This window comes from Scyliorhinus canicula, chromosome 7 (genome assembly GCF_902713615.1).
Source record: "Scyliorhinus canicula chromosome 7, sScyCan1.1, whole genome shotgun sequence".
NCBI lineage: Eukaryota > Metazoa > Chordata > Chondrichthyes > Carcharhiniformes > Scyliorhinidae > Scyliorhinus > Scyliorhinus canicula.
Genome location: NC_052152.1, coordinates 155401835 through 155417464, shown reverse-complemented (window position 1 = coordinate 155417464; position 15630 = coordinate 155401835). Strand labels below are relative to the sequence as shown.

Genomic DNA, 15630 nt, shown 5'->3' with positions numbered 1-15630 from the left:
GTGCTATCCACAATGCTACCGTGCTGCCGAAGTGATGGTGATACTCCAATAGGCTTTGAGGCAGATCTTCAGGTGTCACTTTATGGGGAAAAATAGTTGGAGTATTGGCAGCAGATCTGTGGATATAAGGCAGAGCACCCTGAGACAATGCCAGCTCTTGCACTTCAAGTGGACGAGTTAATTATGGTGATGAGTTCAATCATGTCTCCGGGCTCGACTGTATGACCGCAAACCATGATAGAATAACCAATCTCATGGGAAGACATATACAGTATTACCCAGAGTGCATCCTAAGAGCAGCATATGCCCTCTAAAGGGTTCAAGATACTCTGCGTAAAACTGACTTTTTTAACATGAGATGGGTTAGGAGAGGTATACTTGTAATGTATAATGCTGCAAATAAATCTAAAAGTTAGTCAAGTTTGGGTCCAGTTTTATCCCTCACCAGCTAGCTTTCTGGATAAAACAGTCCACACTGACTTAACTAATGGGCCTCTTGACCTTTGTGTTTCAGTCAGTAACACTCCCACCTCTCAGACAAATGGTTATGATATCAAATCTCAGTCCAATGTCTTGGGGTAGATTTTCCATTTTTCATTTCGGTCCCGAAGCCCGGGTCAAAAACAGGTCCTAAACCACACGGATTTTGGCTGAATTAGCCAAATCCAATTTAGGAGGCCCTCTAGTACAGAAGGGGACGAGGTCTGCTGTTGCAGGTGAAAGAAAGAGCGTGTCTCCAGCCTTAGCACTTTTAAAATATTTGAAATGAAAAAAGCAACACCTGCGTAACCATCATCATGGAGGGAAATCACACCACGGCAACCAGAAGCTATGGCCGGGTTAGCAAGAGAGGGCTTAAATTGATTTGAGAATGGTGTCTTCCTTGGTCTTCCGATAGAAGGCCACCAAAGGCATCTGATGTGCTCCAGTAGGCTGACTGGTAACAGTTCTCAAATTACTAATTACCTCTCAAACAATGAACAAATTTTTAAAAAATTGAATGCCACTGTCTGTGTAGCTTTTAACTATTTGCTGAGGGTAGCCATTCCCAGACAAATCACAACACAGCTTAAAGATTCAAGTGTGGAGTCAAACTTTGAAAGTGAATATCTCTGCTCCAATACTTCTGCAGTGAAATATGCTGCCAACTAAACATTTAAGAAATTCTAATCCAGCATTTTTGTGTTGTTCAGCAAATGTATTTTGAATAATTAAGCTTTCTCTATAAATATACATTTTACACAACATGTAATTAAAATGGAATAAAACGCAGGGCTTAGTTTAAAACATTAAAATATACAACAGCTCCCAATTAATGACGTTCACATCTATAACAGTGTTGAAGAAGTACAATCCAAGCAGTGCATTTCTTGGTTAATATATGTCATTTTAGTTCATGTGTTCGGCATCTATTATACAACGGATTTATTGTAGTCACAAAATGCTAACAAGTCACAAGTTCTGCAGGCTTCTATCATAGAGCTTACATTGTGCATTGTGTGATTTAGTAGTTGTATGGGTTCACTTTCAGACCTTGCCTGGGACATGTCCCACAAAACCCACATGGTGTCAGCTGCAGTTAGTTGTCATTTGTCCTTCCTTTCACTGCAGTTAATTATCACATTACAAGGCACTAATGTGTGACTAATATTTTGTGAAATAACAGTACTCTATTTATTTGTGCACTAGAAATTGTTATGGTTCTTCTACCAAATCGAGGGCATTGTGAACTGAGTCAAGCTACGGTTTTCAAATTGTTTAGACTTGACTAATATAGGACCTGTTCTTTGAAAATAATATCAAGTCTCATGTGTTTAGCTCAGAGTTGAGTTAATGTAGCTGGGAAGTGTGCTTTATGGGTAGGTGGCCAAGTAGCAGTAATAGATAAGGGAGATTAGATAAGAGGGAGTGAAAGCTCCTAAGGAGCAGTATGATTTTGCAAAGAAAAGAACTGATGATTAAAGTTCCAAGCTGGTGATTCAGTTTTAACCTGGTTGAGACACCCTTGAGACCGCACCCTCAAAATATGGAGAACGTCTTCTGGTAAGTGGTGAGTTCATAGCATTGACATCCATATGGTACATATCCCCAAAGAATGTAACGCTCAAAGCATGTTTGCAAACAATTATTTGGTATGATGAGAACAAATATAGCAAGCTCGCTTTAAGCACTGGTCTGAAAAAAAAACTATGCCTCAGTTACACATTGAGTCAACACACCAGAATACCATATGGAACGGCATGGGGATCCTCCTGAACTGCTGCCATGAGTTTGGAACCATGAAACAAATGACATGAATGGATGTTTATGCCGATTGGAAGAAACTCTATGGGAATTCTTCACACAAAATTTGACGTTTCCCATCAGAGCCAGAATTGGGAGGCAGAGCAAATACCTCTTTCATCGCCAAGCTACTAAGAAGTGTGATTTTCATGGGGTCAGGGTCTTATGCACTTTATCGACTGGTCTGCTGCACAATTAGTGGCCAAGCGTTGGGGGGGTGGTGGTGGTGGGGGGAGGGGAGGGGGGTTGGGCAGAACTGCAGGTGGGAATCCGAGGAAACAGGCCATGTTCTGACCTAAATCGACAGCCGTTGTTGACATCAGCAGCGTTATTTTTCCATTTCCCTCACTGTTCTGTCCTGTTTTGGGTCAGGTAAACCTGGCCCAATAGGTCTCCACTAAATTTCACATTGATTTTCTTGGTGACTATCTTATATCTTTGGTGTGTTCCCACTGCAGCCCCCCCACCCCCCACCCCACACACCCACACAGATGAAAACATCTGTACCTTATCTTTATTTTATCAATCTACTAAATAATTTTCGATTAGGGACACGATTTAATGGTCGGGTTGCACATAAGCGAGAGCGCGACAAGGCCATTAGATTGCGGTAGAGGCCAAAGTCGAGAATGGCGCCTGTTTGTGATCTAACCGGCCCTCCCCCATTTGGCAAAATCAGAATGATGCTGTAGCATGGCGTGAAACCAATAATCATCAATTAAGGCCAATCTCTAGACAACTAATGGGAGTGACCCCCTATCTAATGGTCTTCCCAGCAAGTAGTAACATGAGCGCCGATTAGTACACCTTTTTAAAAACGTGAAACTGGCGAAAAGGCTGTTGTGGTGACCTGAGAGGGTGAGCAGCAATCTTCGCTCCAGGGCAATGAGCCCAGGGTCACTGGGGTTGTTGTCCCGGTGCTTGGAGAGTGGTGGGGGAGCCCCGGGGGCCAACCTCAGTTGGGGGTGGGCCACTATTGGTGGGAGGGGGCAGGGGGGCGGTGCGGAGCAGGGGGCGGTGCGGAGCAGGGGGCGGTGCGGAGCAGGGGGCGGTGTGGAGCAGGGGGCTTGGCTGCCCATGGCCTGAGCTGGGGGCATGGGAGATGGTTGTCTCAGCGCCCACCAATAGAGCACTGGCGGCTCTGTGGCTGACCCTCCAAGACCCTTGGGGGAACAGGACATTCCGTCTGGCCTCGATCGCACCCAGTAATCTGCCCAGGTCGGCATCCCCGAATCATGGGTTGGTCTTCTCGGACGCTGTGAACTGAGTGGTTTTAGCTGTTCTGATGCGGTATTTCGGGACTTGTGGGAGGAAACCGGAGTACCTGGAGGAAACCCATGCAGACACAGGGAGAACATGCAGACTCCGCACAGACAGTGACCCAAGCTGGGAATTGAACATGGGGCCCTGGCGCTGTGAAGCAACAGTGCTACCCACATGCTGCCCTTAATGCCTTCATATCCTTTTTTTAAATAAGTATACCAGAGCTGTGCACAGCATTGTGTTTGAAATGTTTTAAATTTTTTTTGTCCCATTTAATTTATTGCTTGATCTTGATGCCTCTGCTGGCAAGAGTTCAAGAGCATTGATCCTGTGCTCCTATAACCAGCTGCTAGGAGACAACAGGAAACAGCCAGATGTGAATTTCCCCTCATTTATCCCTCATGTGAAAGAAGATAATATAGTGCCTCAATCACACATGCTGCAATAGTTTAAGAATATGGCTGGTTGCACATTCTCAAGGTCAGTAAGAGTTAGACAATCTATGCTGCTCTTGGTGTATGGTGGTGAGATTGAGTGAGAAACCTGAGACTGGGCATAGAGCACCCAAACACCCACAAATGAATAAAAAATGTCTTCAATCATGTCCTTCCTGTGTTTTGGAGTTTACATTGGGAACTGTAAATAGTGAGTCTTTTTTACATTTTTTCATGGGATGTGTGCATTGCTGATTAGACCAACATTTGTTACCCATCGCCAATTGATCTTGAGAAGGTGATGGTGAGGCGCCATCTTGAGCTGTGGCAGTCTATGTGGAGTAGGTACACCCAAAGTGCTGTTAGGATTTTGACCCAGCGACACTGAGGGAACGGCGATATATTTCCAAGTCTGGATGGTGTGTGGCTTGGAGGGGAAGTTGCAGAGGGAGGCTTTCCTGAGTCGGATTCTGCATGATTGTCGTTATGGTCAGTGTCATTGTTCTATCCATTTGAAGCGCTTTTAATTGAAAAACAATTAAAAGTTGTAACAATAAAATGTAATAGTGCTTTTATACTGACAGTTACCAGTCTCCAACTGATAACTGCACTGTCTAGTCTTCCAATATTTCTGCGACAACAGTTCAACCCAGGGGACAACTCTGCTCCTGCATAGTTGCACACTTCTGTAGAGTTTCACTTCCGGTAGCTGAAAGGTAACTGTTAAGGGGAGTGTGCATGAACATGTCTGCACAATGGAAATCAATTCTAAGTCAACTCAAAGAAAATCACACATTTTCTCTGTAGTCGGGTTGAGATTAGGCTTCCGTGTGAAAATCCAATTTCATAGTCAATTAAAATTACAGTGAAACTACACCCAAAACTTTCTAATCCCACAGCTGGCTGATGCTACTGGTTCAGGAGGAGGTGGATTTGTTGATTATATTCACCATAACCAAACCAAATTAAGCTTAATTTCTGCAAAGCTGCAGGAGGAAGCTGATTATGGAATTTAGGTTGCAATAGTGCATTACCAAGAAGATAAAAGTAGGAAATTGGGAGAGCATCACTAATGTTCTCTCCCTATACAGTCAGGAGCCAAAATGACTCCAAAGCAAAGCAGAATGAAACTTCCTCTTCATCTTGACGTCAAGTTACTCCTGTACCCAAAACTGTTGTTCAACTGCAGATTTACACTGTTCACGTTCATATTGTTAGAAATACAAACTTTTAAGTGCCTAAGCTAAGGAACCTCAAGGCACTGGCAGATTTGTATGTGTTTCATGGTTGAAACTTTCTCTCAAAACTTAGAAAGTACCACAAGGTTCCTATGGATGGATCATTAAGAACAGGGAAATCAAACATAGATGAACTAACAGGAGTGCTATCCACATAAACCGTTCCTAATCTCTGGCCTTAACTTGTGACTTTTATTAGTTAAGAGTGTCAGTCAACATATGTGTTCCCAGTGGAATGCTGAGGCCACAGTCTTTCAAGTAATAATTGCAAGGTTGTTTAACATTAGTGGCCAGCTGGTTTAACAGATCTTCGGTGCGCAAATTTCAACATCAGAATTTTACAAGTTATTACTTTTTTTGCAATGATGAAAATACGATAAAATGCAAATCATTGTGAATTTTATGTTCTGCCCTAATATGGATGTTGCAGTTTTAATTATGGCTAACACTCTCCCACGTTTAAGTTGCTTAAACTTGCTCTGCTGCTCAGCTACTTACAGTTATTATCTTTTCCAACAAAGGTCATTTACTTGCATCATCATGCAAGTATTTGCAAACTTGCATTTATTTTAGTGTTCTGTTCACTTATCATCTTAGCCACCTTGAGCCTAGATACAGCTGTTTCAATTGCCTATAATGTTACCCAAAATGTAACTAATTTACAACAGGAATCTGCAATGAAAGGCCTCGAGACTGTAGACCATGCTTGTTCAAAGTATGGCCTGGGGCCAGATGTGACCTCGAAGTTCCTCTCTGTGGCACCCGGCACCAGTTTTCAAAATCCCTGTCAAAGAGGTGAGTTTGAATGGAAGATTCGTCTTGGAGCTGCTCCTCCAATCATGGACCATTTCTCTCCTCCTTTTGCTTCTGATATGCAGACTAGTGAGCCTATCAGCAGTTAAAAGTCTTACAACATCAGGTTAAAGTCCAACAGGTTTGTTTCAAACACTAGCTTTCGGAGCACTGCTCCTTCCTCACCTGAGGAAGGGGCAGTGCTCCGAAAGCTAGTGTTGTAAGACTTCTTACTGTGCTCGCCCCAGTCCAAATCCGGCCTCTCCACATCATATCCACATCAAGGGCAGCAGGGTAGCATGGTGGTTAGCATAAATGCTTCACAGCTCCAGGGTCCCAGGTTCGATTCCCGGCTGGGTCACTGTCTGTGTGGAGTCTGCACGTCTCCCCCTGTGTGCGTGGGTTTCCTCCGGGTGCTCCGGTTTCCTCCCACAGTCCAAAGATGTGCGGGTTAGGTGGATTGGCCATGCTAAATTGCCCGTAGTGTCCTAATAAAAGTACCGAAGGGCCTGTTCTGTGCTGTACTGTTCTATATCAGCAGTAGGTCAGGGACACAAACGGTCTGATTGGAGGAACAGCTAACACCAGCATTGCTGAGTGTGCTGAGGGCTGAGTGTGTGTGGGGGGGACCGAGTGGCTGAGGGTGTGTGTAGGGTGCGAGTGGCTGAGTGTGTGGGGAACGAGTGGCTGGGTGTGTGTGTGGGGAACGAGTGGCTGAGTGTGTGTGTGGGGAACGAGTGGCTGGGTGTGTGTGTGGGGAACGAGTGGCTGAGTGTGTGTGGGTGTTTGGGAGCTCTATGCCCAGTCTCAGGTTTCTTACTCAATCTCACCACCATACACCAACACATAAACATACTGCAACTCATATACACACACTGACCCTCTCACACGCTGGTTAATTTTATTAGTTCTTATAGCAAAACAATTTATTGTTATGACATTGCTGTACTTTTGCTCAGCAATTGCTGCTTTCTTTAAAACCTCAATTTTTTTTTTGAAATTTGCTCATTGGCCCATTGAGTGTAACAAATATGCAAATATGGCCCGAGTGAAAAGGTTGGACAAGCCTGTTGTCGATTGATCTTGTTTGATTTATGTGGTATCAGTTCTTGCTAATACTGTCTCCAGTTAAAAAAATTATTGAGTCTCCACCGGCACCCTTCCCCCCCCCAAAATTCTTTGGAGACGAACTACCGGTTATGGTGTGCCCGAACGGGGGCTTTACGCAGCCAGTAGATGCCGGGAGAGGCCTTTCCCCAGCTTGCTGACAGCCATTCCGCCTTGTGAAATCTAACCAGATCTCACCAGAGACTTCACGATCTGGATCCCACCCACATCCAGTCTCACAGAGTGAAGTCGGTTTAGAAGCTGACTTACCTCTGCTTTCACTGAAGCGAACGGCAACCCGGCCTCACTGAGGAGACCTCAGCCAGGCGCCGTTCAGTACTGTTCCCCAGAACGGTATCTCAGGCGATTGGTGGTCGGCCTCTGGGCAGGGTAGTAGGCCCCCAGGACACTGCTGGTGCCACCTGGGTGCCAGCCTGGCATTGCCAAAGTTCTCTGGTGCCACTGCTAGGCTAGAAGAGGCACTGCCAGGCTGATAGTGCCAAGGGCCAGGCTGACGATGTGCCCATGCTGGGGATCAGGCCCGGGGGTGCCCTGCCCATATGAATGTACGGAGATCTTTACTGTCTATCTTACCTTCACATTGATTAACCAAGTTGAACTTCTCAGTATTCCATTGGTTTTAAGAAAACAAAGCAATTTGACCGATTAATGTGATTTCAATATGAACCTCCCCAGTACATAAGGAATTCTTACAGGTGCTATTTTTTGTAATTTATGCATTTGTCCAGAAGAAACACAATTGGTCAATCTGGATGAAGTATCATGATGAGTGCTTTGCATTCTGCTAATTTAAATGATTGTAGTTTGCAGCCAGTGATCTGTACGCTGCTGAGTGGCTGCACGCTTGAGCAAAAGGGATGGAAAATCAAGAGACACAGTGTAAAGCCAGCCTGCACCTCTTAAAAGGAAGGTGCATTTTGGCTGATAGTCATGCTGCAATCTGCCTGGGAAAGACACAGGAATCGCAAAGCAAAGCCGAGGGTGGGCACCAAGGCTTTCTGATGCAGCACTGGAGGCTGCGAAGAGGAGATGAAGAGGGAAAGCATTGTCTTCAAAGCACTGGGAGTGTGGAGCTCCTCCATTATAAGGTGAAAGGACAGTGAAAGCAGCTCACCATGAAGGGCAATACCTAGATGCAACACTTCAAGAAGTTAAATAACCTCATAGGGCTAGTCCAGATCAGTGATTGGCCTTCTTCCTATCAACACAGCCTTATCCAGGCCTGCCAGAACTACAACGTGAACAGGCAGTGATGGAATCGTAAGTGGCGGAAGAGCAGGAAGACAGTGATGAAGAAGAAATGGCGTCATTCATGCTCACACCAGGACAGATATTGACACTGTGTGCACTTTAGCGAGAGGGTAAACAGATCCTCAGGGGCAGCGCCGACTCGCTGAGGAGTGGGCGAGGTGCTGTCGCACGCATAATAATAATCTAATAATAATAATATTTTTTATTGTCACAAGACGGTTACATTAACACTGCAATGAAGTTACTGTGAAAAGCCCCGAGTCGCCACATTCCAACACCTGTTCGGGTACACTGAGGGAGAATTCAGAATGTCCAATTCACCTAACAGCACGTCTTTCGGGACTTGTAGAAGGAAACCGGAGCGCCCAGAGAAAACCCACGCAGACACAGGGAGAACGTGCAGTCTCCACATAGACAGTGACCCAAGCTAGGAATCGGAGCTGGAACCCTGGAGCTGTGAAGCAACAGTGTTACCCACTGTGCTGCTGTCCTGCCCTGTTCTTCTGCAGAGGACTCCAATGAGGACTTTGACAGGATGGCTTACAGAAGAAGGCTGATTGGTATGCATAATGAAATGTTAGCTGTATTGGTAGGTGTGCCAAAAAGCCGACTACAGCTTCCAAGGAGTATGGAGTACAGCACTGATTTGACACAGCTTTACACAGAGCTGGAGCCCATCCTTTCCAGTGTGGAGGTGGTGGCCAATTCCATTGGCACAGCTGCAGACCCAACAAGGATGCAATGTCTGATGCCCAATGTCTCAGCGTCTGTTGCCACCCTGAGTAGAGCACAGACTGAAATCATGCAAGACTAGCCTGCTGACATGGAGTGCTGCCTTCATGTCCAAGGGGGCTAAAAGGGTATCACAGCAGTCCAACACTCTTCCCTTCAACCAATTTCTAAGCCTGTTCAAGCGCTGCCCCAAGGGAGTGGCAGTGTCTCAATGCAACACAATCCTGCCATCCTGTCTCCTTTCTCCAAAGCTTTGACAAAGAGTCATCGGACTTGAAACGTTAGCTCCTTTCTCTCCCTACAGATGCTGCCAGACCTGCTGAGATTTTCCAGCATTTTCTCTTTCATTTCAGATTCCAGCATCCACAGTAATTTGCTTTTATATAGATGTGCTCTCCAAGTTGATTGAATATGGTTGGTTGCTGTTGAAATTGAGAAAGCACAGTAGCAATTACATTGAGAAATCTTGGCTTCATTTTCATATTTAATAGGATTTTAAGATCCAGGATGCCAACTTAAGAGGAATGTTTGGTATGTTCTGTAGTCCAAATGAGCATGGGCCAACTGGTGTGGTACTAACTTTCTGAAATCCCCTCCAGTATTGAAAGTCTAACCGTATTTACCCACTGCAATTAGGATATTTTGTTCATAAGTAAACTTTGTTTAAGTCTAATGCTAAACCGGTTTAACTAACTTTTGACTCCTGCCCTCTCTTTCGTTCTGTGCTAATAGCAAAACCTGTTTACTAAATGGGTGTCACTGTCATCAAACCATTTGTGTACCGAACTATGTGAAATGCTTTGTAGGGTGTTGAAGTGCGAGCACCAGGCTTGCTGCCTATTACATTACGCAACTGCGCATTTTTCTTCCCATCAATTTTCTGCATTGAGAAGTGTCTGACCTGCCCAGCATCCCTTTTGTGGATGGCAAGTACAAGTTTCAATTTTACAACACAATTTACAATTCCAAATGTTCAATTAAGTTTGCAATCTGTATAATTGTTGCAGATCTTAAAGCTCATTTCACCTTTGACGAAGGTTAACAATTCTGTTACCTCTGGTCTCGTAAGGTGATGCTCCACTTCTGTGGGCTTTGGCTGTGCTCCAGTGCCTCCAGCTTAGGTGTTCTTTCTCTATTCATGGGCCTGGATTATGCGCATCAATGGGTGCCACGTTTAAGGATTTTTATATGCATTTTACTAGGTAAAAATATTTGGAGAAGAGTTAAATTTATTAGGTGTAAAGCACTGCGATGAAATATAGTTACAATGCTAATGAACTAGGCCGACGGCAACTAATTTATTTCCTGACACTCAAAAATGTGGCCACGGTCCAGTAAATGGCTGAGTTGGGATCAGTCCTAGATTTCTGGCCTGTTGTGGGATAATAAAATTCAGCCTATTGATTTTAAGGCAGTGGGACCATACTTCAATGAATATTATGTTTTACTCTTGGTCTTCTCAAAATGGATGTACCTATGGATATCAATGTGCGATGAATGTTTAAAGATTGACACAAGAAGAAGTCAGTACATCAGTAAAATGGGGGGAGCGTTACTGTATTCCCCACGGCATGTTTCTTGGCCTTTGGAGGTTCCCACCGTTGGCCGGATCTTCTGCTCCTGCCACTATCACTGGGATTTCCCATTGAATCCACCTCCTGCAACTGGGAAACCGCAGCGGGGTTTGTCGTCAGTGGGACAGGAAGGCTGGCGATGCCAATGAAAGGATTGCATAGTGTTTCACAATATTTAAAGGCTTATAATAAGAAAGGTAAAATATTCAATTTTTCCTGATCAAGGTTGAATCAAAGTGACCATTCTTTTGTCAAAATCGTTGAAAATGATAACTCCTTTATTACTCATTAAAGGGCATGTTCTGTTGTTCCTAATAACAACTTGTTCTTAGAAAGATATAATTCAGGGAGCTTCCTCAGTCTTCATCATGGTGAAATGCTGTGTCCTGTATTTCTATATCTGGTTCAAGATTAATGAGAAATAGTCTTACAACAGTGTAGAACAACCAATTGTCTGAGCAGTCTATTTGTGAGCCGGTGCTGCCTACGTGAACCTCACATGATGGAGTGAGAATTGGAGAAATGGCTGTCAAATTCATACAGTCCAATTTTCTGGTGATTAATTTTTTATTAACAATACTTATTCTTTTTTTAAATTGAAATCATACACCTTGATGAGATTCAAACCAGGAACCCCAGAGCATTGCTCTCGGGTTTGTTGATTATCAGTTCAGTGACCTATACTTCTAGGCCACAAGAGGATGCCTGGACGTCATCAAAAACTTGCTAATTATTATAAGGGCTCAATAAGTTTCTCCCAACTATGTTTCGTGTTGAAGATATTGTCAAAATTTAGGTGAAACACAAGATTTCGTACAACTTAAACATCATGGAATGGTTACAGTACAGAGGAAACTAGGCCATTCAGCCCATCATGTCCTCAGTGTTTCATTCTGATCATCAGCATCCTTTAATGTTTGTCAGTGTTTCCTTGGCAAGTCTTTTTTTTTAGCCTGAGATCCTTTAGTCCAAATTTAAAATTTAGCCCAAGTTAAGTGTACACATCTGTAAGTCCTTGAGTTCAATAAATGCATGAATGGGCATGACTTGGGTGACTGCATGAAAAGGTGCCTCTGAATGATGTAAAGGAATATGGTGGTTGGGTGGTTCTGCACTGGTCAAGGATTTATAGAAGTTAAGAGATGGAAAAGGATAACTTCAGACAAAAGTTAAAGAGAAAAAAATCAACAACTTCAATATATTTTACTTTAAATGTATATAGAAAGAAGAGTTAGCTGGCTCAGTTACAGATATTCACATTGCCAAAAACAGAAACAAACCGCTTTCACTCAAATGGACTGATGCTCCATCACTTTATTTTCCAATTGCTTGCTTATTCCCTCGGAGTTTCCTCAGCTTTTGTGTGGAATTCTGCTCTACGGCCTTCTCTATGATCTCAGTCAGTAGTGCTCTATGATTAAAAGCAAATTACTGCGGATGCTGGAATCTGAAACGAAAGAGAAAATGCTGGAAAATCTCAGCAGGTCTGGCAGCATCCGTAGGGAGAGAAAAGAGCTAACGTTTCGAGTCCAATAACTCTTTGTCAAAGCTCCGTGCACTGTGATTGATTGCTTGCTGTAGGATGAGTTAACTACCTAACATAACAACCATTTGGGTTTCACATCTATAGCCAGTGTTACTTCAGTCTCACCCTCACAAATCACCATTTTATAATTTTTTTAATCTGCTGTTACTCCAGAATTCCCCAAACTTTCGTCGGGCATGTACAAATCAGCAGAGCTTGGAATATCAGCAATGTGTTTCCTGAACATCTGCATCCTACACTGGCTTGGTGGATATTTGGGAGTGGACAAACAGAGGAGAAAATACTGCATGAATGTCATTTTGGCATAATTTTGTACCAGGCTGTTGAAAAAGGCTAAAACTCTGCATTCTCGCAATTTAAAAAACTTAGCTAGGCTGGGAATATAGCACAGATATGGATTCACATAGCTTCACTTATTGGTGCCCGCCATTTTAGTTTTTGTTCTTTGACTGTAGTGTCATTGACAAGACAAGCATTTATTGCACATCTTTAAATGGCCTTGAGAACAGGCCTTTGAAAGGCTTCCATAAGATGTACTGCAACAACTCGCTTTTAAAATCCACAATCACTGAGCCCTAAACGAACAAGGGCAACAGATACTCGGGAACGCCGCCATCTTCCTGTTCTCCTCCAAGTAATATTCTGACTTGTTAATATAAGCATATTGTGGTTGCTTCATCGTTGCTTCAAAATCCTGGAACTCCCTCTTGACAGGTGCACCAACGCCACATAGACTAGATTGGAATGGATTTGTTTATTGTCACATGTACCGAGGTATAGTGAAAAGTATTGTTCTGTGTACAGTTCAGACAGACCATTCCATACATGAAAAGAAAATACGTAGGGCAGACATAAAATACACAATGTAAATACATTGTGTACATAATACATTGTGCGACTAGGGGCTTTTCACAGTAGCTTCATTAAAGCCTACTCGTGACAATAAGTGCTTATTATTATTATTATTATTATTAATAAAAGCCTCAGGCACCTTGGGAATCTGCACATTAGAGTTAGGCTTACTAAATAACACCTGAATGGCAGGCTCTTGTGCTCATCCTCGTCAAATTCAATAAAAGGCCATAGATCAAGTGGACTCCATTATACATTTTGGAGTTGTTAAACCCTGGCCCATAACACTCCTCCTTCATTGCCTCCTGGGTCCCCATAGCTGCCTGGTTCACAATCTCATCCTCCTGTCCCTGACCACTGACCAAATCTTAATGACTACCTCACCTAAGGGGTGTGACTGCCTCCTGGATCAATATGCCCACGTAACATTGCCCCTGCCTGACTCATGGTAATGTCTGCAGCTCTGAATCCAGCTCAACAACTCCGAGACACAATTTCTCAAGCAACCACTTACCACAGAAGTGGTTTCTTAGGATCTCAGTCAACTCCACATACACCCACATGCTGCAGTTACAACACACCCCCTGCTGTGCCATGTCGGTCCTTGTTTTACCTCTTAATTAGTTAAGGTTTTCATTCGCTCCACACCTTTACTCTGATTAACCTATTAGTTTATCAAGTTTAAAATATTAGCACAATCAATTAATATATTTTCCAGCTTTTAATTTAAACTTCTGCTTGAGCTTAATGCGCAGTAAAATGGTAGTACTCACCGATCAATACCAGCAGTCCTATAGCATCATTGCTTGATTTATATTTGCTCTTTCTCTCTCCTCACTCCTCTTATCTCCATCGCTCCCAGTCACTGGTCTCACATTGACTTTGCTCTTGGGGCTCCCACTCTTGCTCCTTTTAATCTCCTGCTCTTTATTACTGCTCCCCCTCTTACTTGCTCCTCACCTGAATTTGCTGTGCTACTTGTACAGACATAGTGGTGAGGCCAGGCCTCACTGTTATTTTGACAGTAAATTCTAACTCACTGTCAATCAGGTTCAGCTTATCGGATCTGCTGACAATTTTTTATAAACATAGTGATAGTGGTAAGATAGTCAGGTATTGGTGACCCTGATGTGGGACAGAATTTTGTTTGTAATGACGAGCTGGGGGGCTCCACCCACGATTTGGAGAACCGGTGGGAGCTCCGCATTGCCTTTCCATGGGAGGCCTGGTGCTATTTCAGTTCAATGAGGCACTTACCTAGACAGTACCTGGCCTGCTGTCGGATACTGTTCCCAGTAATGTGGAAATCCCACCCCTGAGATCTACTGGCAGCCCTGCGGCACTAGCAGCACCACCCAGAATGGTGGCTGTTGCTGGTATTGCACTGGGTGCCGATAACAGCATTGGCGATGGGGCTTCCAGAGTCAGGTAAGTGTTGCAGGATGTGGTTCCCAGGGGTGGGTTGCCAGATGGGGAGGGAGGTGGGCTAACATCCTGCGGGGATTCTCCTTCCCAGTGTTGGGTCTCTCAGTTAGGTTCAGAGTGGCTGAGAATGGGGGAGGCTGCCTCTTGAAGGCTGCAGGAAAACCCAATAAGATTTGCTGGGCAGCCTCTTGAGATGGTGAGTTCCCCATCTACCATTGCTTGAATACCTGCAACCTGCACCCTCTCACCCAGTGGCCACCTCCCCCCATGCTTCTGAACTCACCTCCAGGGAAAGGAGGCCTTAAATTCCAGCCATGTTGAAATGAAATGAAAATCGCTGATTGTCACAAGTAGGCTTCAAATGAAGTTACTGTGAAAAGCCCCGAGCCGCCACATTCCGGCGCCTGTTCGGGGAGGCTGGTACGGGAATTGAACCGTGCTGCTGGCCTGCCTTGGTCTGCTTTCAAAGCCAGCAATTTAGCCCTATGCTAAACCAGCCCCAATACCAGCTTCTGTGTAGCTATGCGCTGTCTCCTTAATTATTCTCTCAAGCACCGTGTCTATTACTGACATCAAGCTAATGTGCCTATAGTTAGCTAGATCTGCCATATATTCTCATTAAGAGATTGGAACTATGTTGGCCACATTTCAATTCAAGCAAATAGATTCAGACTCCAGTAAACTACTATAATATACAGGCAACGGGCTCACATAGAACCTGTCCGAGCCTGTAACTTTTTCTGTGCTTTATCTCACCCTTCATCAACAACAATATATCACATTTTCAACATGCTTTCAAAGGAATATGCTGATATTCAGCACACTTCCAAGTGCTGAGATAATAATTTGTTGCATTGTTTTATAATCTCTCATATCTTTCTTGATATTTTAAGCAACCACATTTAAATTCTGCGGGAGCAATAGAAAATGCTGGTAACACTTAGCAAGGCAGATTGCATCTGTGGGGAGATTAGGTCAATTACCTTTCGTCAGGGTATTTAAATGCTCCTCAGTTTCAGGTTGTGGGAGTTTAAGTCTGAGAGAAAATCATTTTCGTGCCAGGTAGATGAGGACATATTCAAATTAAGAATGCCTGTGACATGTCAAGCCCG

The 15630-nt window shown here is 43.9% G+C and overlaps 1 protein-coding gene across 4 annotated transcripts in view; it reads left to right on the top strand.

Annotated features, from left to right (window-relative positions):
• The window catches only part of bcas1 (brain enriched myelin associated protein 1), a 228128-nt gene that overhangs the window by 96586 nt on the left and 115912 nt on the right, over positions 1-15630 (top strand). The gene's annotated exons all lie outside the window — the stretch shown is intronic.